Source organism: Lichenostomus cassidix, chromosome 4 (assembly GCF_008360975.1).
Source record: "Lichenostomus cassidix isolate B80296 chromosome 4, HeHo_3.0, whole genome shotgun sequence".
NCBI classification, from domain to species: Eukaryota; Metazoa; Chordata; class Aves; order Passeriformes; family Meliphagidae; genus Lichenostomus; species Lichenostomus cassidix.
Window position 1 is genome coordinate 19,374,657 of NC_139484.1, and position 25,300 is coordinate 19,399,956.

At 43.8% G+C, this 25,300-nt stretch overlaps 1 protein-coding gene across 5 annotated transcripts in view; it reads left to right on the top strand.

The window, feature by feature from the left end:
• ARHGAP24 (Rho GTPase activating protein 24) overlaps positions 1–25,300 on the top strand; it is a 246,748-nt gene that overhangs the window by 173,112 nt on the left and 48,336 nt on the right. Inside the window, exon 1 of one of the 5 annotated variants that reach the window (XM_085058133.1) lies at positions 1,861–2,004. The exons of 3 other annotated variants lie outside the window; for them this stretch is intronic. The gene's annotated coding sequence lies outside the window, so the exon portion shown is untranslated. Of the gene's footprint in view, positions 1–1,860; positions 2,005–2,198; positions 2,301–25,300 lie in introns of those variants that run through there. One more of the 5 variants, XM_085058132.1, reaches the window with a different exon arrangement.

Sequence of the window (25,300 nt, forward strand, 5' to 3'; positions counted from 1 at the left end):
AAGGGTGGCTACAGAGATGGAGACTCCCTTTTTACAAGGAGTTGCATGGAAAAGGTGAGGGGTAATGGTCACAAATTACTTCTGGGGCGATTCCAATTTCTTTGATCACTCTGTGAACTCACTAGAGAAGCAGCTGCAGAAAGCAGGCTGCTCAGACCCAGGGGACTGATGATGTCTGTAGCTTTCTCATTGCCCTTCTAACTGGGTAGAACTGTGAATTATTCAGACAAACAATGCTGAGTATGATACTTGCTCAACATGACTGTAAGAGGCTGTGACCTAGGGCTGTGTTCATATTCACAGCAGTGTTCCCCTGGATTTTGGTAGGGTAGCATTGGAATATGATGTATTAGGAGGGGAGTATTTCTCTCCTACAGTGACTTCACTGGGTGCAGCTGGTCCTCAAATGTGTTTTGAACTAGTTTCTCATTAGGATCAACTTATGGGAAGTAACAGATGGTGATGTGAGACTAAATTAGTGAGAACATTGTGCTCTGTTAATGCTCTCTCTATAAATAATAGCTGGGGAGTGGAGCAGGAATGAAGATGCTGTTATGGTTGTGGCTACCTCTGCTGCTACGTAGATGTTATATGATGCCTTCCAGCATGTTTGGTCAGCAATAGAAAGGAGTAGAAGGAATTTGCCAGCCCTTTCACAAGGGCAAAAATATTGCAACTCTGCTGCAGAACAAATAAAATTTAAGGAATGCTCAAAGACTTACGAGGGGGACCACATGTGGGAGACAATTTTACATTAACAGACAGTCTTGTCAACTTCTTCCTATGGAAGTGAAACAAAACCCAGCATCTCTCCTCTGATGTTCCGAGTAAGTCTCCATCTTTTTAGTGTTTACTTCTATCCTAAAGTCTTCCTTTGAAATGTACATATCTTAGTAAGACTTAACTTGCTGTGGTTCAGACATCCTGGCTTGTTGTCAGGCACACTTCACAGCTGGAGCAACTACCAGGAGAATCATTGTGGCTTTACCAACCTTTCAGGATGCCGCAAGTGGTTGCTGCCAGCCATTACCTGCACCTTCCCATTTCTTTCTGCACCACAGTGTGAATGTGTGTGAGTCTGGCATCCACTGACTGGAAGTTTTACATTCAGATCTGCATCTGGCATCCCAGCTTGGATATTGGCAGCAGCTCTGTCATCTTTGTCTTGAATGACATCTTCTGCAACTTTGGGCTTCAGTGATTGTTTTCAGGTTACAGCAATGAAAAAGCTTTGCAAAAAAGAGTTTCTCCTGAGAATTTTTTTTCTGGACTTGTCAGCCTGTGCAGTAAACTTTCCTTATGGGCCCTTTTGTACACTTTTTTTGCAGATCTTATTCACTGTCCTGCAGGACAGACACTTCTGTTAACGATCATCCTGAGGTGTTAGCCAGGATAAAATCCTGCTCTGTTTCCCATACTAGTACTAACTCCACAGTGGAAGCAGGTGCTCATACTATTAAAAACAAACAACACAAAGCCGAAAAAACCAACAGTGTGAAACTTTGATTTGCAGGGGGACATATGGATCTCTGAACAGCTCAGAGACTAAGGAGATATACTTCCTCCAGGGATCTTTTATCATAAAAGCAGCTTAAGTGACTCACTCTTTCCCGAGGATATTCTTAAAACAACCCCACTCAGTTCGTCTTTTAGTGGTCAGAAAGAAGATTTATTTTGTGCTGTCTTTCAAAAAAAAGACAAAAAAAATCTTTTTGGTTAAGTCAATGGTCTTATCTCTAGGAGGATCTGGGCTGTATTAAAGGTCTGTATGGCTCACTAATGCATGGGCTGACTGGCACTATCTTCACTCAAGCAAGTGCTCCAGTGAAAAATTCAGTGCTATTTTTAGTTCCCTTACAACAAACTGCTTGATTGTAAGGCCTGGGGAACCGTGACACTGTGATCGCGAGGGGTCTGCTGGAAAAGGCAGAAGGACGAGGCACGGCAGCGTGCTGGCCACGCCGGGGACTCCGGCTGATGCACAGAGGAACACGCCAGGAGCAGGTATTTTAAATCGTCCCCTAAGCCTTGCTCTGCCCGCGAAATGAATCTGCTGGCCAGAGTCAGGGCATGAAAGCGTTAGCTGGCTGGCTCTATCTGCTCCTGCCCTTAAAGATTTCATTCCATAAATTCCTGTCCTGACCGTCAGCTTTTAAGTCGTCTCCTCTCGTTTCCTAGCCTTTTCTGGGATTTTGCAGGATCTTTAGGCAAGTTAGCGAATGGCAGTAGAGGGAGAGAGATAAGTTTCCCGAGCGGAAGGCGTCGTGCTCCGGTGGAAGCCCCGCGGTGGCAGCGCCCGGGTGAGTAGCCGGGAGCAAGCAGGAGCTGCAGCGGCCAGAGGACGGCCGGCCGGTCGGGGGTCTGTCCGAGCGGCCGGCGGGGCTGCAGCGCTGCCCGGGCCGTGTCCGACTGCGTGCGGCCCCCTGCCCAGCGCCGCTGACCCCCGGCCCGCCGACCCCCTCGGCCGGGGCGCTCCCCGCGGGTCGGTGCCGGGGGGTTGCGGTCCCGGCGGTTCGGGGCTCGCTCCGGGGCGCGGTGGTCGCCATTCCTGCGCGGTGCGGTCACGGGCGGGACGGGCGCCAGCGGGCGGGCAAGGCGCTCCCGGCCCCGGCTCCGCGGCTCCTCGGGCTCGGCCGCCCGGGGACAGTGCCAGGTGAGCCCCCGCGGCGCTCCCGGATCCCGGCTGACGCCCGCCCGCCTCCTGGCCGCTTCCAAGAGCTGGTGCTGTGTCACAGCCTCTGCCGGCGTGCCTCGTTGGAACAGCGAGGATCCCGGCCTGCCCTGGGCTGGGGCAGGGAAAGTTGTGTGTGTGCAGTGCCGTGGGGAGCGGGGCAGTGCTGTGCTGTCTCGCGTTTGCACCCTTTTGTTTTAACTCGGCTGTGCAGCGCTTGCCAATTGCTTGCTTCAGAGTCAGACTTCAGTCGGAGTGAGCCTTGATGCAGTTTTAGCTGCATTGCTGTGTTTTAAAATAACTACGTGTGTTTCACCCTTAATGATACCATTATCTTAAAATAGCACGATGTGCTGCCTCCCTTGAGTTACTTGGTAGAAAAAACAAGGCAGGGGAACTGCTGAATTCCCATGAACTCTGTGTTTAGAGATCCTGCTGGGCTTTCAGGATGCTGAGCTGCTGTGGCAGCCTTCTCTGTGTACTGGAAATGTGCAACTGCTCTTTGCTGCTCTGGTCGTATTATCTGCCCTAGCTGTGCTTAAGGCACATTTAAAAAGACAGGTGAAGTGGCACTTCCATAATGGGGTTTTCAGTGTACTCCTGCTTGATCTGTGCATTTGTACATTAACAATGCAAACAGGTGCAAGCGGAGTAGCTACAGCATGTGTTGGCTTATGTTTGCATGAACTGAGTTCAGATAATTAGCTAATAATCAATCATGTTCATGTGAGATGAAACAGTTAATGTTTTGGGGCTTGTCTAAAAAAGAATTCAAAAACTCAAATGTAAATACCTTCTTTTGTTCTCATTGGTTCTGACCAATCCAGAGTTTTATCCTCCAGAAATAGTCTTCATCACTAGTTGCTAGTTTCAGCACTAGTTACTAAAACAAAGGCAAGTAGAATGAAAAGTGAGTGACTCCATGGCCTGAATTCAGTAAACTGAGTCTGCATGGTCTAGAACTTGTTATATTTTCTGAGTAATTAAGATGAATTAATTGGGTTTTCTTCTGGGAAATGTAGAAGTGGATGAGGTTTTATTACCCCTTCAGTGACAAATGTTCTAGTGTTATGTCACTTCATTGAGAGATGCTGTACATCTCAATGTAGGTGAAAGCTCTGTGGCTGCTTATGGTGATCTAATGCACAAATTTTGCCAAACTGCTGGAAGGGTTGACTGGGTATTTTTTGATTGGTGTTGTCTTCCCATCTACTCCTCCTGTTATCCTAAGCATTTCAAGGGCAGGTACCACACAAACCATTTTCAGAAATACTCACTGGTATGTTGTAGCACTTATTTGTGTTTGCACAGAGAATACTTGTACATAGTCCTGATATCTTTTAGGTAAGCAGTGCAGTTGATGACTGGAACGTGCTGGAATCAGCCTGGCACAGGGGACAGTCTGTGTGACTAACTGCATCATCTAATCCTGGTACTCTTGTACCTCTGTATCAGAAAGACACCTAGCCCTCAAAGCAAAAGACAAACTCTATTACCTCAGAGGTACTGCAGTTCTTCTCAACTATCTGCAGATGCTGTCCACTACCCTGCTTGAGGACAGCTCAAAATAGCAGCAATTGAATTGCTTTTTGGTAGTGCGAGAATATGAGAGGTAAGGGCTCAAGGGATAGTAGTGCAACAACATGAGAGGTAAGGGCAAGGCATGGTAGTGCGAATATGAGAGGTAAGGGGAAGGGAGTTGTAATACTTCTGAGAACTGTTAAGAAGTGACCATGTGTTAACACAATATTTGGGTATAAAATCCCTCTTTTCCCTTCTCCCACACCCTTAAGCCTTTTAAATAGGTCAGTGGGTGAGATGCTGTGCTGCTGGTCACATCATGCTCTGAGTGCCATTGGAAAAGGTTGCCCCGCAGGATGTGTTGTAGCACCCTGATTCTGGAGCTGCTCGTGGATATTGTAGAGCTCCCTTCTCTGCTCTGCAGGATGGCTTGCTGCTGCCTCTAGCCTTCTCTTTACTAAATGGGGAGACACGTGTCCTTCAGTGTCTCTGCAGGTTCTGAGGGCAGAAATCTCATTTGAAGGAGGTGAAGTGTCTTGCTGGCTTTATTGTCCCAGTTGGGAAGTGATGGATTGCACATAAGCTCTGCACCTGATATCTCTTGCAGGCTATAAATCCAAGCAATGCAGCTCAAAAGCAAACTGTGAAGTCCAGACTAACTTTGTCATTTAAATGTCCACTCAGAGAAATACTGGTTTCTGAGCTATGGGTAAAGATGAGCAGTTGTCAAATTCATTCTCATATCCTGTAAATGCAGAGCAATAAATCACAGTTATCTTACCTGTTTTAAAAGAGCTTTCTGGAGTTTCTTTGATGTTCTTTTTTTCCCTGATCTTTGTTAGCTAATTCAAGTAGAAGTGGCTTTTTAATTAAATATCATTTTCTAATGAATTCGGCTCATCCTTCTTAAGCCAACTCTGATACAAAACCAAACTCATTTTAATCATTAAATTAAGTCATTGACTTTTCTGTCTGTGAATGTCAGAGGGTAGTAGATAACTGAAGTACTTAACCTGAACATTATCCACAGACTGCAGCTCCCTCTTCTTCCAAGATATAGTTATGAAGTGTGCTAATACCATGCATGTAAGAAGTTTCAAGTTCTCAGCGTTCATTCCTGCTGCCAGAGGAGCAATTATAGCCTTCTGTTGGCAACAGATTTTGTGAGTAATGTGTTTTGTTGGTTTTTTTTTTAATTTAATGATGAAAGTAAGTGTCAGACTTTCAAAATGACCAGGAACATGTTGGGGTCATTCAGGTCGTCACAAGAGCTGCTCTGTCTGATGCCTCTGAGAACCTTTCCCTTTTCAGGGTATGTCAAGAGATTCTGAACCAGTGCACTTCTCAGACCATCTGGCAGCAGGGTAAAGAGGGAGCCCTGTGCAAAAAACTAAAAAAGCCCAGTTTCTGAGGATGAGAAAGGTGTCAGAGAATACCTGAACTGACATTTTACACTTAGCCATAAATAAAAATGGGGCAGCTAGAAGCAGCAAAGAATGTTTGTTAAAAATAAGTGTCATATGTTTAAAGAAGGGATGGGCTAGAATAGAATAGAAATAGAATAGAATTTTTCATTTAGAGGAGACCTGCAAATGCTCATTCAGTCCAACTGCCTGACCACTTCACTTGACCAAAAGTTAAAGCACATTATTAGGGGCATTGCTAAAATGCATAAGTCTTGGGGCATCAAACATGTGTCTGGGAAGTCTGTAGTAGTGTTTAACCACCTTTTCAGTAAAGAAGTGCTTTCTAATGTCCAGTCTAACTGTCCCTTAATGCAGCTTTGAGCCATTCTCATTCAGAAAAATATGGGTAATACTCATCTGTCTATGTGCTAAGAGTGTTTCCTGAAAATGTGTGGAAGAGCTAACAACATCCAGCAGTTGTTTCAGCTTCCTTTTTTGCAGTCTGCTTCAGGCTTCATTTGGTTTCCTTTATTCTCCCCCTGGGATATATCTCCATTGCAAATGAGTTGGATTTGTAATGAGGAAGCAGTAGGTTTCCAATATTAAGTGAACAAACCCCCCAAATGTTTCCTCTAACAATAAAAATTCACCATGTTTGTCTGTGGATTTTAAACTTCAGCCAGTTAGGGAGCCAGTTGATGGTTTTGTGTTGCCAAAGGAAAGAGTTAATGTGTTTTGGCCACATTTGTTCATGTTCTCCTGTGGCCTGCCATTGAGATCTTTGTTTCAATGTAAAAGAAAAGGAGGGTTAGTGGCTTTGGACATCTCTGGTACTGTGTGCTACTAACATGAAAACTAATAAAATTATAGGTTGAAGGTGTAAAATATAGGCCCAGAGTTACTTAAAATATGTGAGAGATGGCTGTGAAATTGGGGCTTGCAATAAATGGTCAAAGATAAAGTGGAAAAACCTACCTTATTAAAAGTGGTATGTGCAATATATTTATTTAGGCACTCAGAGTCAGTAGAGCTGTGGCTGCTTCAAATGAGAAATGTGTTCTCAGTAAATACTTTTTTTAAATTTAAACTTAATTTGAGGAGGTTTGAAAGTAGAATTCATTCTTGTGGAATTAGATTATGCCCTGGTTGTTTTATTTCCCTCTTCTACATCATCTTGTCTTTCTTAGTTCCACAAATAGCTTTTTCATCTTGGTTGCCACTGGCAAAAAGCTGTAAGTACGATTTTTGGACACATACGAGTGAATCAGAACTGCTGTGGTTGGAAGTTTTGCAGTCATTAGGAGGAGGTGCTGGAGCGATAGAAGGTCAATTGGCCAGAATTAAGCAAACTCAGAGTTTGGGGTTGGTTGTTTGGTTTTTTTTTTTTTCCAGAACAGCATGGCAATGGTGAGGAGTCAGTGCCAGCAACATCAGTGCTGAATCACAGTGTCATCTGCCTTTCTGCAGCCTATGGAAGTTGTATCTCACATGGTCTTTCTTCAGAAATCAGGATGCACACTTTACTTAGATCACGCTGTAATCACACAGTGACCATTACTGGCAGGAATGAATCTTGAACCACAACCAGTGCATTTAAGTACTGACATCCTGAGGGGAAGAAATGAACATGGCCTTACCTTTGTCTTTTTTCTGCCTCCAAAAGGAGGGAGGATAGACTGGGAAATACATATCTTATTTTGCCTTTCTCCTGGAGTACCCCACTACATGGTAGAGCCTGTGTCTTTGTGGCTGGGAGAGGTGAGGGGTAGGCTGAATAGCAGAAGAAGCTAATGGAAGGAGTGGAGCAATAGAAAGAAGATGCTGAGATCCTTCACCGAAGAAGGTCTTACCTTAACCAGTCATTGTCTGGTCCTGAAAGGACATGAGGCCGCTGGTGGGATCTGTCTGCTTTATAAAGGGCTTTGAATATCCTGAACAGTGTGATGTTCCTCAGGTGAAACAGGAAGGGCAGCTGTGCAAGTGCATCATCCTTACTCCTGTACTCGTTCCCAACCTTACAAAACTTGATGTAACAGCCCGAGGTTCACATGTGGTATAGAGAGGACTGTTAAGGGAAAGAAAAAAGAGCTGTGGGAATTTGGGGCCGAGACAAATTGCATAAACTTTTGGTAGCTTTAAGGACACCTAAGTGAACTGTCAAAAGCATTCTCTGGGCCAGCTTTCCAGCAGGAGTACAGCTTCGCAGTGCCCAGGCTCTCCAGGGAGGGTCATCCTCACCTGCCAGGCCCCTCTCTCGCAAGGTGGTCACGTTGTGGTCCCGACTGCATTTGAATCCTTGTGCTCAGCAAGAGGATCCCGAGGCAGCGATGGCTACTTGTGCAAGGGGGCAGTCACTGCTGTGTAATTTTTACATCAAGGCCTCTCAAGTATTTGCCCTGATCTGTGACTTGACTTGTGATGCTGGCAGCTGGCAAGTTGTTAAGTCGGTGCATGGGATCTTCAGTGTGAAATCCCCTGGGGGCAAAATCTGCAGCTAACCCAGCCGATTGCTGTGGTAGAAGCAGCAGTCTGTCTCCTGTCCTTGCACGCACCTCCTGCCCCTGTCTGCCTGTTGTTTGCTCCCCTGCAGCTTAGGAGGTCCTGTCCTTCAACCCTGGAAGAACTCAGGCACTGGCAGCTTCCAGCTTTTGTGCTGAAAGGAGCTGATTTCTGCTTTTAACACCAAAACTGGAAGGAGGCTTTCACATAAAGATAGCAATGAGTTGTAGTGGGAGACATTCCTGCTTGTGTGTGCCCTCTCTCTGCCTTTTTAAGGCAGATAATACACTAACTTTTATAGGTAGTGGCTTCTGACAGGTTATCACTGATTGCAAATCACCCTGTTTATCTATTTAGATTCCTTCCAGTTCACTGAGTAGCATGGGAAATTACTACCTTTCTGATGAGTGTCCTGTAAAATCTTAGTTAAGGTATGGTGGGAAAGCATGTTGTAGTTATTTAAATTACAACTTCTTTTATTTAAATGGGATATTTATTTGACACACTTCACTTCAGATATGACCTTTGTGTCTCTGATGGTACATTTTCTGAGTTTATGACACACTTCACATTCCTATAAAGCCTTTCTCTGGGTGTTCTTAGAGTCTTTACAAGCTTTAATTAACTCAAATACTATGTCTCCCCTGTGAGGTCAGTAAATATTCTTAATTGCTTTTTGCAGAAAGAGGAAAATATGGTAGAGAAATTTTAAAGGAATTCACTATTGCTGGGCAAAAAGCTACTGAGGAGGCAGGAGCAGGGGCTGCAATTCCTGAACCCTCTTTGGTGTGCACCATTGCTCTTTCTTACATAAGCATGCACAGGAACGATGTAACCCAGCAGAGTGAGGCAAGATGTAGGTCAGGTTTCTTTTGTCTGTACATCTGCTTTTTGACCTGTAAGTTGCTGAAAGCAACAAAAGCCTATGGATGAGGGAGTCTTTTCAAAACTGGTTAAAAAAGCAACAAGCAACCCCTGAAAGCCTCAATCCCCTCTAAAGAGCTATTTTTAGGAAGCTAAATCAAAGAGGAGTCCCCTGGGGGGCCTGTACACAAAGTTTCTGTCTGGCTGCCTTTGGATAGCTTAAAGTTTTAATGCACTTGTCAGGCTGTCGCCTTTTGTGCCTGGTGAAAAACAGGGACCAGACTGAGCGAGCTGTGTGGATGGGACAGTATAGCTGCTGTGGGGACAGGGAGGGGACAGATCCTTCTTCAAGGCTGCTGGTGCCAAGCCCAGTAACTGGAGGTTTTGGGAAGAAGCACTGTGAAGTGTCAAGATGACTTTCAGTCCCATTTTGATCACAGGATGTTGTTCCCTCTGTGCTGAGTAAAAGAGCAAAGACATTTCTACTGTGTTGTTGTTGACTGCTTTATTAGAAAAATGGCAGCACATAGAGCCATGAGCAGAAATTACCATATGCACTGACAGCAATATAAATGTCATGCCCAGTTTTAAGGACCACCAAGGAAGGAAGCTTAATAGGGCATCATTGTTATTCCTCAGCTGTGTGAAAAAATTGTGTCTGTCCCTTCAACCATGCTCCACACCACGTGGAAGCTCTTTTTTACCCTTGAGTACCTGGTGGTTTGCTTTTGCTGAAAGAGGAATGGCTCTAATGACAATGTTGGAAGGACTTTGAGGCTTTTTTCTGCATTTGAACGTCATGAATGCAGGGGCAAGAGGGGACAGCACAAGCTGCTCTGTTGTTGAGAGAAAAGGGAATAAGGTGCTGGAACCGATGTTGGAGTCACAGTGCAGAAGTGCCCTGGAAAGACAGTTCTTGCTGCTGGTGCTCTGAAACGCTTCACTGGGAGCTGAAGCACTACTGGCTTTGTACAAAGCAGGCTCTTGACTGTGAAAGTTGCAAAGAAGCCAGGAGCAGCTGGGATAAGGAAGGCAAAACCTTCATTTCCTGAAGCCCTTGGTGGTGGTTGTGCCACTTTCTTTTACCCAGCATGTTAAACAGATATAATAACAAGTTCAGTCTTGCAACAAGAATTGGACGAGCTGATTTAGGTGAAATGAGAATCGATGAGGAGTTAACTCTAGATTATTATTGCTTTGTTTGTTGCTCACATATTTTTCCTAGAAAATAAATCACCTTTTTTCTACACGAACACTAGAATGAAGGCTTAGACACAATTCATTTTTATTTCAGCTCAACAGATCAGGAATAAAAGCATGTCCCTGTCACGAGAGTAGTGCTGCTTCCCCCCTAAGAAAGCCTCATTAAAGTGGGGAAGGCTGGAGACACTACAGACTCCTGTAGCCTTGAACTGTGCTGGCACAGGATAGTTGTTGAAACAGCAGTTGCCACTTAATATTGTTTGGAATTCTCGCCTAGAGACCTTAATTGGTGAGTTCATACAGAATTACCAACTGATAATTCTGGCTGATAGCGAAGAACTGTGATAGGTCAGGGGACGACTTAAAACAATATAAACTAAAACAAGAGCAGGTGCTGATAACACTCATTTAAAACCAGACAAAATTAGTGAGAAAATGAACAGGGGCAGGCCCACCATCTGGTGTGTAAATACTGGGAAGCACATTATTAGCGAACAGACCATCCCAGTCAGGCAGCTGGACTGAAGGGAGGCTGGAGTGTATCACCTATGGTATGGGAAGAGACTGCAAGGTGAAGCTCTCAGCCTCTTGATTCACAGGACATAGGTTTGGTAGGTGTTGTTCTGTATGAGAAATTGGCGTGGAGATTTTGCATTAAGGATGCTGCCTTCTCTCCTGTGGGTGTTGCTGTTAAATTTGGAACGTGAGTGATTTAGTTGGTTAAATGAAACTGACACAGCTGAAGTGAGTTGTTGCTGTAAGACTGTGCATCCATGGTTATCTGATGATGCAGCAAACCCAAAAGAGGCCCTGCTGCAAGCAGGCATTGGGAGCTGGGGCCTCCCACCTGGCCATGCCTCAACTGGGTGTCAAGCCTATAGGAAATAATTCTGTGTTTGCAAGCTAAATGCCTGGGTGCTTGTCAGCCAATTCCAGGTACTGAATATTTTGAAAGTACTGGAAAGTTTGAAATTTCCTTAATTGTGACAGGAAGAAATTGCTAATAAGGGCAGGGGACCCTCAGTATGAGAACTCTTCCAGCTTGGAAAAGCTTGCTTTTTTGGGGGTGGGGAAAGCTCCACAAACCCCCCTGCTGCTTATTCCTTTTTCCTGTCGTCTGCCTGTGTTGTGTCTGCTGTGTTGCAGATGGAGCCAATGCTTCTCTTGCATCTTATTATGAACTAGTGAAAGTGTGTTCACTTAAACAACCAGGAGCCAGGGTCAGGAGAGAGTGGACTTGACCTTTATTTCTGACAGCCTGTCTTCAGAGTTCACAGTAGTATTCCCAGTGGTGGAGTACCTACATATGAAAAAGAATCTTTCCTTTTTTCCTTTTTCTGCAACAAATGTGAGTAAACTCATAATTTAACAGCCAAAGACAGTCTGGATCAGGAAGGGCTTCTTGGCCATAAGCAGGCAAGATGCAGGACTTCATAGTTAATTAATTATTGGATCTGGAAGAGGAAATGCTGAGATGTCACTGTTTAAAATTTTCTTTGGTGCTCTGTTAGCCTCCAGGGAGAACTGACAGGTTGGAGAAGAAAAATGTAGCTTTAGTCTAGAAAATGTAATTTACTGAACAATACCATGTTGGTGGTAGGTACCTGAGCATTTTCAGTACTGAGATCCAGGCATTGCAAAAGCAGATGACAAGTGTGTTCTTTTTCTGTAATCTGTAGGATCAGCCTCAGTGTTACGATAACAAAATCACTGCTGTGCTGTCCATCCCTTTTGTTTCCATGCCCCTTTGGGTTTTCTAGCTATTTCATCTACTTCTGCACCTACCAGCTCATTGAGGTATTGGATCAGTATTTTGGCTAATTCTGAGTGCATTGTATGCATTCAGAGCACTCAGAATAGTCCCCTAGTGCAGCTGAAATCACACTGTGATCTGAATTACATGACTAAAGTGAAAGAATCCCCTTAGATTCATTGCTTGCCACTTAATATCTAGAGAAGATGGTGGTTGTGTACTCATATACCATAAAAGAAGTAAGTATGTCTAAACCTTCATAACACTGTGTAGTTACTTTGCCATCCCCTCTTGCAGGCCACTTTTACATCTGACAAATCAAAGCTGCCTTTTCTGAAGGAGGATTTAAAAAAGCCTCAAACAGCATCCCCAAAAGAAAGGCTGCTCTCCGGTGGCTGGCAGCCAGCTGACTGGGAGGCAGCCCCATCCTGCTCCCCCTGCCCACTTCCAGGGCACAGGGATGTGTGGAGCAGCTTCACGCTGCTGCAGACATCAGAGGCATTAACAAGAAATGGCTCTTCCGCGTAGAAACCGCTGTGGCAGCGTAATCTTTGTCCAGGGCTGTTTAGGCAGCAGTCTGAGCTGCCCTGGTGGGAATAAAACATACATTGGACCAGAGCTGGAGAGCTGCATGGATATAATCTGTTGGTAGCTGAAGGTGGGGCTGAGCCGGGACAAACCAGCGTATCCACACTATTCTGGAAAACTGGAAAAGTGTTGGGAGTGGAAAGGAGCAGCAGCAGTACGGAGCAGAGGTACTCCGTGTGCTCTTTGGTTTTGTACTGGGCAAGTAAAAGCCGCAGCAGTGGTTAAAGGGACATTATGTTTCATGGTGAGATGGAAAAGTCTATTTTTCAAAAATTGTACTGGAAGTTACAAGTTCTCCCAGCATAAATATCCAGATGAAATTGGTTGTATTTCTTGTTGAATGCGTTTGCCAGCGCTGTGATCTGTAGTCATATAAAGATGTTTACATCCCTGCAGTGTATACTGGAGTCTGTTTCCAAAAGCCTGGATCTGCTGAAACTTACCTGTAATGTGGAAATTTCAGCTTAGGTCAGTTCCTCAGAATGAGCATGTGGGACCTGTGGCTGTAATGCACCTCCAGCTGAAGGGCAGAGCAGTGCTTCCTGATGAGAAATTTCCACTGTGTCTATACTGGAAAAGCCTGTGTATATGTCATCATGTGCTATGAATAATTCCCAGTGCTCCTGACAGAAGAGAAGCCTTGTTTTGGAGTTTCAGTTTTTTAGATAGCAGAAATAAAAATTATTTTTCTTTCTTGGAGACAGTTATTTCAGTAAATCCTGCAACAAGGCAGGATTATCTGTGGGTGTGTTTTGGGGGTTTTTTCCCATCAAAAATGAATCACAGGGTTAAGGAAAAAGCCTCTCGATTTCCCAAAATAAGATCAGAATTAGAACAAATCAAGAATGTGTTACATTTGTTCTGCAGCCATGCTTGTAGCTGTTACAGATCACAGTGGCATAGAATTATCGTAGTTTGGAAAGCTGTAAGCAAGAAGGAAGATTAATGTAACTCTCATACTTCATATAAAATACCAGCTTCTTGTGTCAGAGACTTCATAAAAATCACTGCTTTTTTAACATAAGCCTGCTATGAGAGAGATTTTAATGCAGCGGTAGTAGATATGGTCAGATAAAGAAATGGATGAAGTGAAAAAGAGTTACAGGGTAAACAGTTTTTCTTGTAAATAGACAAGAAATAACATACTGAAGTATAGTAGCAGTCCAGGATATTCTGACATACAGCTTTCAGGACAAAGCTGGTAATGTAACTCAAGAAAGAAATCGGGAGTTATTGTGATTGTCTCTCAGAGACAATTTTCAGATGACCTGAAGGTTTATTTGTGGCACCTTTTCTTTCCAGTGCTATAGTTCAGCTGTCAACCTTTTTATGTGAATAGAGTGGTTGGTGAGATGGAAGCTGTGAAGAGGAAGCATGGGAGAATAACCTGGTAGGAATGGATGCATCTGTATCAGTGCTGTACCTGGCTGTAACAAGGGTCAGGACAGTTGCCCAAAAGCAGAGCTCCAGGGGTTTGGGAAGAGGTGAAAGCAGCAGGGTGATTTGCAGGGATGGTATTTTGTATCGTTTCAGCAAAATTTACAAGCCTCTTGCCAGATTGAATTAGAGCTGGAGCTCATTTAGTGTTTGGTGGTGACTTGTCAGATCTGGATAGAAAATACTCCTTGCTTTGATAATTATGTTTTCTATTTTTTCCATCCCAATTTTCAGTGTTCCTTCTGCTAGCTTTGGTATTACACTGCACGTAAGCTTTTTTTCCATCCTCTTTGCCACTGCTGAGTTGGAGGGACTGACTCCTCCCGTTTGCTCATAAAGGACTTTGCTTCTAGCCCAGATGCTGAGGAGGGCAATTTTGTTCATGATCAGCTCCCTCAGCGCAGTGATCTACTGGGGGACTTGTCCTTGGTAACTCCTTTGGTATCTCATGCTTGATTTGTCTCATTTTTAGGGGTTTTGCTTGTACAGAGAGAGAGGGCAGTGACATCTCACACCTGCCCTCTCCTTAGCACTCCTGCCGTGTCTGCATTGAGGTTACACAGTGGGAACTGTAAAATGGGATCTGGATCAGCTGAGGCCAGTCCCTCTGGAGAAAGCAGGATCCCAGGGTGTGTAAAAGTCATACAAGCACAAATAACCTGAATGCTGGTCTTGTTATTCTGCTCTTTGTTGTATAGTGTGGTGTAGCTCAGATGCAGGATTTAGCTCACCAGTTCTACTGGGAGCTTGAGGAATTCCCCTAGGATAATTGTGTCTTAGGCTGTCTAAAGGATGGGATCTAAAAAAATTTCTAACAATTTTGAGGCTGAAATGCTTGTGGTATTGGAGGCAGCAAAAGTCCTGCTTTGCTCTAGTGTTCACAAAAACACATTTCTCTTTCTATTTGTCAAGCCTTTCAAGACTTAGTGCTCTATAAACCACATGTCTACCAAATCCAATTATTAATGGCTCATTTTTTTTTATAGCTTGATATCACAATATGGGGAACATACGGGATGCCTGGTACAAACAAGGTCCCTTAAAGCACCTGCACGTTGTGCTTTCCTTCCCCCTTCCTAGCATGCAGCTTTATATTCCTTAGTTTGTGCTTGTTTCACTTTGAGCAGAGGTTCTTTCATATGCAGGAGCTTGCTGTTCAGCATGGCTTTCCAGGAGAAATGTGAACGTGAGGAGTGTCCCTGACCTTTTTGTCCTTGGCCATAAAAATCTTTCCTTTGTATGCAGCTGCATGTACAGCAGGTTGGCGTTTGCCTCCTTGAAACACGTTAGGGATTAACCTTTTGCAAAAGCAAATTGCAGACAGTGAAACCTGCCCACCACTACAGGTTCTCACCTCTCTCCTTCCTGGGGCAGATGGTTGCCCCTGGCTTAGGACTCTGGTTTTTGGCAAATAAAAACATCTGTCTTGCCCCAGCGAAAGGAGCGCTTTAATGAGGTTCTCGGAGACCTTCTGCACTCTCCCTTGAAATGTAAATTTACCCAGAGATGGAGATTATTTTGGAAGGGCAGGAGCAAGAAAGTGATGCCTTTGTCATGAAGATGGAGAAAGCAGCGTGATGGCTATATTAAAATGCCTGCCTTTAATTAATATTGACTGAGTCTGCTCAGAAGAGAATGCTTATATTATGTGCTGTGGCTGAGGCGATGTTGAAATACAGGCAGGAATTATCAGGCGGGTTTCAGTCAGAGCTGTCATCACTGTTGTGTTTCTCTTTGGCTTTTAAATCTTTTCCCTGTTTGTTAAAGGAGCAATTCACAGAACACCTTTCCTGGTGGAAGCTTGTTTTACAGTCTTCGGATCTAACTTTCTATTCCCAGCTGAAGAACTTAGGAAAAATGCAAGAGGTGGGAGTCTGCAAGAATAACAAAGTGTAAATTAGTTGAAAATAAACATTTTGCAGTATGTTAAATACCATCTGTGGGCTGCAACACAGTCTCCCTTTAGTGGAGAGTGATGGAAGCATTCCTGAGAAAAACAGGACTAGGTTCCTATGGGAGAACAGGTGGAAGAGAGGGAGAGGAGAAGCTGTTACTCCCCAAGGTAGCTCAGGCAGGCAAGTGCAGATGATGGGGCAGAGCAGAGGGAAAGGGGCCATGCTGAAGATCTGCATTAGCTCTGGAGGTCAGATCTGAATGCCAGAATTGAAGGTCCTGGTGCTGCAGTTTTGGCTCCTGTGGCTGCAGGTGACCTCCAAAGAAATGTCCCCCAAATGACCAGCATAGTAGCACTGGCCCCTGGAGCTCAGCTAGCAAAAGGCAGCAGTTTGGGATATTAAATACTATTTGCGATTATTTCCATCTCAGTGATTATGGCTTTGTTTTTGGTTTGCCTATTGAATATACACTGAGTTCAAAGCTGGGAGGGCAGAAACATTTGTTTGCATTATGAACAGAAAGATCATTTGCAAACATTGGAGATTCTGATCAGCTTTCATGCTGGCAGGTAGCTGCTTGACCCAGGTCAAGAAACTGGGCAGCGTTTCATGGGCTTCAGCCCAGACTGGCCCAGCTGGCCCAGGGAGTCAGGTTCCATCTCCTTTCTTGCTGCTGGGATCTTTCTGCTAAACCAGGCAACACAAACACATCTGCCTGGTTCTGTACAGCAACAGACCAGAGAAATCACTGCTGCTCTTTGTGCCTTACATTTAATTCCCCATATCATGTATTTAATTGCCCATCTTAACGATTTGTTACTGGAATTACAAAATGTCATCTTGCTTATAAAATAAGCTAAATGCCACAGTTGGCAGCTAGGTCCCAGGTAATGTGTTGACATGGTATCAAAACGACTTGGTAACGATCACTGTGCCTGTGGACAAGATATCAGTGGGATAATGAATGTTTAAGTGTTTACACTCATTTTACTCTAGTCAGTAAGATGAGTGGAGGTGTAGGAGAGCAGAGAGGAAGAGAGGAATGGAACAGGCGGTGGCTGCAGTCAGTGCTTGGAGCCTGAGGGAGCTGCACTCAGGCTGTGGGTGCTGCCTGCAGCCACAGAGAGCTTTGGGCATTGTCCTGACCACACAGACCAGACCAGATAAAGTATTTGTGCTACCCAACGCTTGGGTGCACTTTAAGGACGGCTGGAAGACTTGCTTGATAATCTTGGTTGGCTGAAGTGGATTTGAATTCACCAAATTACTCATATTAAAAACATGAGTAGATTTTGTATAGTTTTTTCAACAAGTAATGGGCTAGGAGGTGTTTTTCCTTTTGAAAGAGCCTCATCCTGCTTCTAACATAATCAAGATTGCTATTAAAATATGGCATTAAATGAACAAAATACTTTAAATATTGCATTATAGTGTATTTTTACTGCTCTGAAATGAGCATTTGCAGTTTTGTTTTACCAAGGAAGCCAAAAAGCTTGTCATTTTCAGTCAGTGTAAGGACTGTTTAGCTTTCTTTGGCCAGCACTCCACAAACTCACTTATTCACATAGCTATAAATACCTTAATATTTTCCTATCTACACATTTTGATTTATAACAGCAGCAGCTAAAGAAAATAACTGCTTTCCCAGTCTACAGTAAACTGCTGAAAAATATTCCCACATATGTGTCTTTTCCTTTCTTAACTGAGTTATACACATGACAGAAAAAAACTGATGTTATGAAAATGTGTGTTGTCTTTGGGCCATGGCCTGTGATGGATATACAAAAAAAAAAAAGATTTACGCAGGGATCAAAGGTATTTGTTGAGAGAGGTTTTCATAAACAACAGCAACAAATCAGAGGTCCCTCAGAGTGCCCAGTGATACAGAGCAGACTGAATCCCTCCTTAGGTGTGAGGTGGGTGGGTTAAGGAAATACTGACTTCCCACCCTCACCCTCTTCCCTAATTAAGAGCAGGTTCAATTAGAAGCAGATCTGATTTCTGTACCTACCTGAACCATGTTTTCCTTCTCCCTTCCTCTCCTTGCCATGCAAATGTGTGTGTGTGAGGGATACAGAGCCTGACTGCCTCTCCTCAAGTCTCCCCTTACATTTTTTTTCTATGCAGGTGATGTTGAATTTCAGTGACTGTGCTTGCCCTTCTACCTCGCAGCCTCATTCAGGGAAACTGGTTGCTTTTTGTTGGCTGGACTGCCAGTGCATTTCAGAAAATAAAAACATAATACTCTTGTGTGTCACAGGTCACATCTTCCTGTGGAGCGTTAATTCACAGATCCTGGGGCAGGCTGGTGATACCAGGCTGGAGAGAGGATGAGGGAAAAGGCATGTTCATGCTGCTAAATGTAATCAATAGAACAGAGGGCTTTGCTTGGGATGGAGCCATTTGTTTTCTCTTCTTTCGTGTTTCTCTTAGGTAAGCAGAGGTTTGTTTCCTGACTCTTCTGAAAGAGCAGTTGATGGTTCGATGATAATGAAGCAGCAGTGTTTCAAGGACAGCAGATATTTGATGTGATCTTTTAATCTTTGCAGCCCTAGAGGGGATGAACAGCTTCCTGGGTGGGTTTAAGGCTGGCTGGACAGTGTTGCTGCCACCCGAAGACTTTTGCCATTCAGACAGAGCTATGGCTGCTTCTGGTGCATCCCTTCCTGTTGCTCCAAGAGAGCCAGTCTCCATGGCATCTGCTGAGGCCATTAGCTGGTTAAGCCCTGGCTCTGGTTTCATCTCAGTGCGGTCATTAGCCACTTGGCATCTGTTAGCAGCTAGAGTCTTCACCTTCTCATAACTGGCTTTTGTTATCATTCCAGTTACAAAGGCCTCTTGTAAAGGGGAGCTCCACATGTGCATTACAAAAAACAGCTGTGTGCCAGAGCTATGGGGAGGTAGTTGTTGTCACCCTGAGAGCTGAGAGTCAAGTCTCGTTCTCTTCCTTGTGTGATCACAAAGCATGGCTTACAGTGGATGTTACATGAGAAGTAGCACAGACTCAAGGCACGAAGTCCTGATTCACGTCTCAGTTCTACCAAAGTGTTTCCAGGGGAAAGGGCTCAGGTGCTGCCTTCTGGTGCAGGGCAATCACTAATGAAAATGCTTCACTTGGGTGATTTCTGCATTTGTCTCTCTGATTTCAGCTGCCTTGATGCTGTTGTTGTCTGGGTTGCTAAGGCTGTGCCAGCATGAGGCTGACTCCCCTGCAAGGAATCATGAAAAGAAGTGGCTGCCTTTCTGCTCTCTTATCAAAATATGCCAGGGGTGCTCAGCAACCTGGAAGGCCTATGTTTGTTAATAATCCATGTCTGCAGCAGCCAGTTTTTCAGCACCTCTCCCTGCGTTTTCACTGTGCTAGTTGTGATGGTTGCTAATGCCTTTTGCAGGTGCTGAGAATAGAGTAGAGCTGCTGTTGTTCAGCAGCTCTTTAGAAGTAATCCCTGTGTGAGGCAGCCTTGGCTATGTAACTTGGTTTTGGGGTCTCTATTTAGGAAGGATGTCTCCAGTGAAACAGCAGTGCTGATGGCAGACAGCAGGCTGACTGCTTCACTTGTTGTGACTGCAGTATTTCCTTGGGGTATCCCTGAGAACACAAGGTGCCATTAGAGCTGCTGGGTTTATGGAGAGTGGAACATCTGCTTCCTACAAAAACTGTTGCCATAGCAGCTATGTGCCTTAAGAATGGCTTCCTAATACAATCTAGTTATTTATTGTGCACTGTAAGGGTTAAATGCTGAAAAAAGCAATCGATTAAGAGCCAACATCATGGGACCTTACACTAAACCATAAGCATAACTGGAGTCAAGCCTTTATGGCCAGCTGTCCTTAGCCAAGCATCTCCACACCCATCACATCAGCAGTACATAGGCACGTCGTGTTCAGTATTGCCTTCTCTGAGCTGAATTTAGATGGAAGCAGAAATGGGGGTGAGGAAGCTGAGACAGAGACTGGTCTGCACGTTTTTCGACTGCACAGATAGAAGACATGCTCTGAAAGAAATGAGGCTGGAGCTGCAAATGCAAGCCACAGCATGGTTAAATTCCTGACTGACTTTTTTTGGTTTTTAACTCCATGTCATGTATGATTGATCTCTAATTTCTGCCTACTGGGAGAAGGAATTTCAGTGTCAACTGTGTTTTCATTCTCCTCTTGCCACTTTAGCATGGAAAATGGTGAAATGTCGTTTGTTTGTATAAATATTTTACATTCTCATTTTTCATTTGTGTTGTCTTAAATCAAAATTGCTTGGGTTTGTAATAGCCTCATTTTACTGTGGCACTTTTATGAATCTGTAATGAGAGGTTAAATGAACAAGAGAAGAGGGGAAATAAGAGTCTTGTGAGACTCTTGCACATAGCACAAGTTCAGGACCGTAAATCCCAGCAGTGCTTCATTGCGTTTGGAGTCCAAGGGCTGGGTGTAGAGCAGGGTTACATTCTGACTAAAATCCTTGTGAAATTAGAAACATCATCTGTAGCTGACTAATGGGATGGAGTGCTCCTTCCTTTGTGTTCCTTTGTGTGCTGGCTTTGGGCTGAGCACAATGAGCACTGTCTCCTGTTAGCCTTCGTTGGCATGAACAAACCAAACATCACCCTGCACATATTTCTAGGCCAGTTGCTTTCTTCCCTTGATTTCTGTGCTATAGTCAGTAGGTTTTGGAGACCCATCTGCAATCTTTATGGCTGTATTTATTTATGCAAATGCTTTAAAGCACCTGGTAGAAATTGCAGCTGCCTGTTAATGATTGTCTTCAGTATTGTGAATGCAGAAACACTCTTCTCCTTCCTCCCTCTATCATCAGTTTTAGCATTAAATGTAAAATCCATGGTATACGGCCCCTGTGAATAGTGCCAAAGAAGAGTTGGTGCACATGGCCTATGCACTGTCCTGTGCTGGTCAACAGCAAATAAACTGCTTTGCCACCATGGCCACTGGGTGACCTGCAGCCAGAGGAGTCACCTCATGCCTCTGTAGCCTGTCCACTCCAGCTTAGTTTGCACAGACCACTTGCAAGCTTGCACTGGGAGCTGTGAGATGAGGTACATTATTACATTTCCAGCCTCAGGCTCTCAATCTCCACTCTTTTGATCTCACAATTTACCAACTGTATTTTTTTCAAATATGTCAGAGTAAAGTAAATTTGTAATTCCATCTCATTTTTCTTTGGCAATTATACCACTGTATGCTCAAGGTTATATGTTACCAAGTTGAATTACAGACACAGTGTGTTAAGTTGGAAGTATCATCCTCAATAGATACTGCAGTTACTGTGCAATAATAACATACCTGTCACCTCAATAGGTAGGGAATGATAATAGCATGGTTTAAAGCCTTTTCATTGTGCTCTTTCTACTAGAACTTAGTGTGGCAATTACATGAATTAAAACTGAGGCAAAGTGTCTAATGATGTAAAGCCTGGCAGACAGCTATACTCCAGCCTGAAATGCCATCTTGGTGTGTTTTAACATGTGCTTTACATGAGCTGAAGGACTGGAACTGTATCTGAAAGAATGAGTTCTGAATAAGCAGAAGAGGCAAACTCCTTTTTAACAAATGATAGCCAAAAATCTTTCTTCCCTTCAGAGCTTTGGATGTTAATACTGTCTTCAAAGCTGGATCCCTGCTGCCCTCTAGGAATTTTTAATGAAATATGGTTGGCAGTATCACCATACCTGTATTGCAAGCTAGGGATTCCTTTATTAGTGTTCAGTAATAATGTTATTGAAAATACTTCAGATTTCTACAGGGACAGCTGAATTATCATATCTTACTTTTGTAAGACCTTCAGGAGTTCTGCAGAGCCTCTTCACTACTGCAGTGTTCCTCGAGGCACTGGCAAAGTAAGCAGAAAGGGACTTTTAAATAAGTTCATAGTTAAATCAGATTTTTCATTCAGAATAGAGGTTATAGCATTAAGCAACACTTAGTTTCGGATTTCCAGTAGAGAGATGGTGTGCAGCAAATCTAATAGAAATGTAATTTCTATCATTAGAGAGATGTTCTGCCCTAAGTACCTCGTAGCAGGATATTTAGCATGGCATAACATTAGACATAAATGGCTCCATATGTTATAATGAGCTCTAGATTCAAAGCACATCCCAAACTGGGAAGGAAGTTTTATTGCAAACTGGCATTTTGTAGCTCTGGCAATTAGGGTCAATATTGATGCCTCATCATCCTCCTTCCTCTCATAGGAGAGAGTAAGTGGTATGACAACATTGTGTGGGATCTGGCCCCTGTTATGATAATAGTGGATTAAGTAATTGTCTGTGGTTAATGAATGCAGCTTGGTTAGCTGGGATTAGTCCAGAGAAGGGCAATGAAAATGCCTAGCCCTGGGCAACTGAGTATCCTGGAAGGTCCTTTTTAAAGTACTACAAATTTGCGTTTAAATTAAGAAATGTTGGAATAAGTTTCAGGGACTTGACTGGTTATTTAAGAAAATACTGTAAATAATATTTAAGAAGTGGGAGAAACCCCACCATAGTTGATGTGAGCTTTAGAGGCGCAGAGTATCAGATATAAGAGTTGAGTATCCTGCATTCCCTGCACAGAAATGGCACATGGACAGCAAAGCACAGCCTGGCTGTTGGCAGGACCTGTCCTGCCCATACCTCCAGGCCTGTCAGGGCAGCAGGAGACAGTGGAGATCACAGTGGTATCACAAGACACAGTTTGGTGCAAAGCTGAGGGATGGAGCAATTGCCTGGTTTCCAGCCCTGGTTTCCCAGGATCCATGCACTGACACTAGCTCCGTGGTACACAGGTGCTTCTCAGCAGCAGGAGGGTTTTCTGGAGCAGGTTTTGACATGGTGTGCATGTGGAGTGGAACTGCAGGAGCTGGATGCAATGTTGCCTCTGACTGCTGGCTTCATTCTCACGGTTAGGTAGTTAAATTCATTTTTACAGGTGATTAAAAACCAAAAATCTGTTCGTCTTGTATGAAGACCAAATGAGGACGACTGCAGTGTTTTCCATAAAATGGAAAACGAAAGATTTTTTTGAGTAATGTGTTTTGTTCTAGTATATTCAGCTCTGCATTCTTTCATGACATAATTACCATTGATATCAGTAGTTGTTTGAGAAACAAACATGAGAGAGATTTACATTTTTATTGTAAGTTAAAAATCAGCTTGCAAAAGCCTGCTGTGAATAAGTTTGGACCAGTATAGTGTTACTGTTTTCAGTGGAAATATTCCAAACTTGCACCTCATATTGGGGTTAGAATTGCCTGGTTGCTTGTTGTGTAGTACCGTAATTGTCATCCTGTGCAATACAGGAAAAATCTTGATGCAGAAGCACATGTTTCTATTTATATGTGGTAATCAATGAAACAGTGATGTCTGAGGTGAAATAAGCAGCTTAAAGTCAAGGCTGGTGGAAGCTAATACAAATCCCTGTAGTGAAATTAGGGATTTAATTCGCTATAGACTGATCTACAGGAGGGAAAATACTATCACCTACCCAGAGCTGGTAAAACACAGAATGAATATATGCTTATTGCTGTGAGAGGATGTCCTGAAAACATTGTGTCTTGCATCTGACTCCAGCAGTCTAGCACATGAGGTTGTTAGAGAGGGTATTTATTTGTTCAGGAGCAGATTAATTCCCAGCATCTCTCTGAGCAGCTGGGACAAATTCTTGGCAAGTCTCACATCGAAGAGGAGCACCCTGGGCAGCCTCTGTGAGCAGAGCATGGTGTGGGGATTGGGTCACAGGGTCACTGCAGCCACTGACCCTCTGGTCGTGGTGAGGTCTGTGCCCTGCTGATTATTGCTCTTATTTCTTTGTAATACTTTGGGGTTTCCATCCCCAATTCCCCACACTGCAGTGTAGCATCACTGCAGTCTCTGGTTCCTGGCAGTGTGGATAGGTTTGGGTGTATGTCAGTTTTTGTTTTATTATTAATTGAAATACCCCCAGCATATGTCATTTCACACAGCTCCGTGGTTCTCAGCCCAGACAGGTTCTCTGTGCCCAGCTTTCTGTTCACAGACTTCATATGCCAGCATCACTTGGGACCTGCCCACCCTTTGCTTTTGAGGCTGTGGATGGTGCTACCATGTCTCACACACCTGTTCAGAGATTTTGAAAAGCTCAGATGCCTCCCACTGCTGTGTTTCAGTCCTGGCTGTGCTTTCAAAGGGAGTACAAGGACCTAGGTCTGGTGAAGGGCAAAGGAACAAGTCTCAGCCCACTGCTGCTGGCAGGTACAGCCTGCTGGAGTCCTCACGTCTGTCCTTCAGGAAGCACTGGGGTCTAAATGCCATTTATTCCCGGTGCATAAGGAGCCTGATGCTTATCTTCCTGTGGCACATACCTGAGGCTTTTGTTCTCACGGAAGGAGTTAATGCTGCTCCTGATAAGTGCCGCTGCCTCCTGTTGTGTGGCTGGTGCACCCCACCAGGCTGGGGGAGTCAGGAGGCTTGTTGATTCAGTAGCTCAGCTTTCCTGTTCAAACTGGATCTGTAAGTTAGGAATGGAGTGGAAGTTCCCACTGAGCAACTGAGTTGAAATGCCTCCACTGCTGCCCCACTCAGTGAGACATGGAAAACTGCTGAGTTGGTTCTTTGTGTGATTTGCCATTATTTTTATGAGTCTTTTATTTATAATTGCATTAGTTTCTCTGATGAAAGAGTTATGTTTTGGGTTTACTTGGGATTTCTGTTTTTTGAGATTTTTTATTTCTATTTTTATGAATCAAGTAACTGTTCACTTTGAATTTCAAGTGCAGACTGTTTGTGTATGTTGTGCTTACAGTATTTTCAGCAGAGGATTGAGGCTGAGAATAGCTCCATGACCATGTGCAATATGTGGGTCATTCAGAAGGCAGCTTTTTTATATCAATAATCATCATATGTTCCTTGAAAACTGGTGTGTCAGTAAATTTCTGTTCTTGTGGTAGGCCAGTGAAAAGTTTGTGCTTACTTGATAGGGGTAAATTCTGCTTGTCTTGCTCTCTAACCTCACAGACCGCTCATGAAGCTTTGATCAGCAGTTGAAGTAGCTCCTTATTTTCTAAGTCATAACAAACAATGAAATATTCACAGACCTTTTCATTAAGTATCTCCGATTATCTTTGACCATTTGCAGATCCCATGTTAAGAAAAGTATTGAAATTGTGTGCAATAAATGTCTTGCCATTAGGCTGTATTGCACATCTGTTCAGCAGCCTTGTTTTTCTAGTGCATTGAACTTTTGGTAGTGCCATGGGGAAAACTGTACTGCCTACAGCAGTGTGTACATGCAGGGTACGGAAAGGACAGTGTGTGTCTTGGGTAAATGTACCCAAGTGTCATCACCAGGTGTGCAGGATGGCAATATACTTATTCATCACGTTGTCATCTGAAATTTTATTTAGCTGATTTTCTGTGTTTTGATGATTCTTTCAAAAAATTTCTAATGCGATGAAGCTTCCAGGTCCTGACCTGCACAAATGAACAAGTAAGTTACT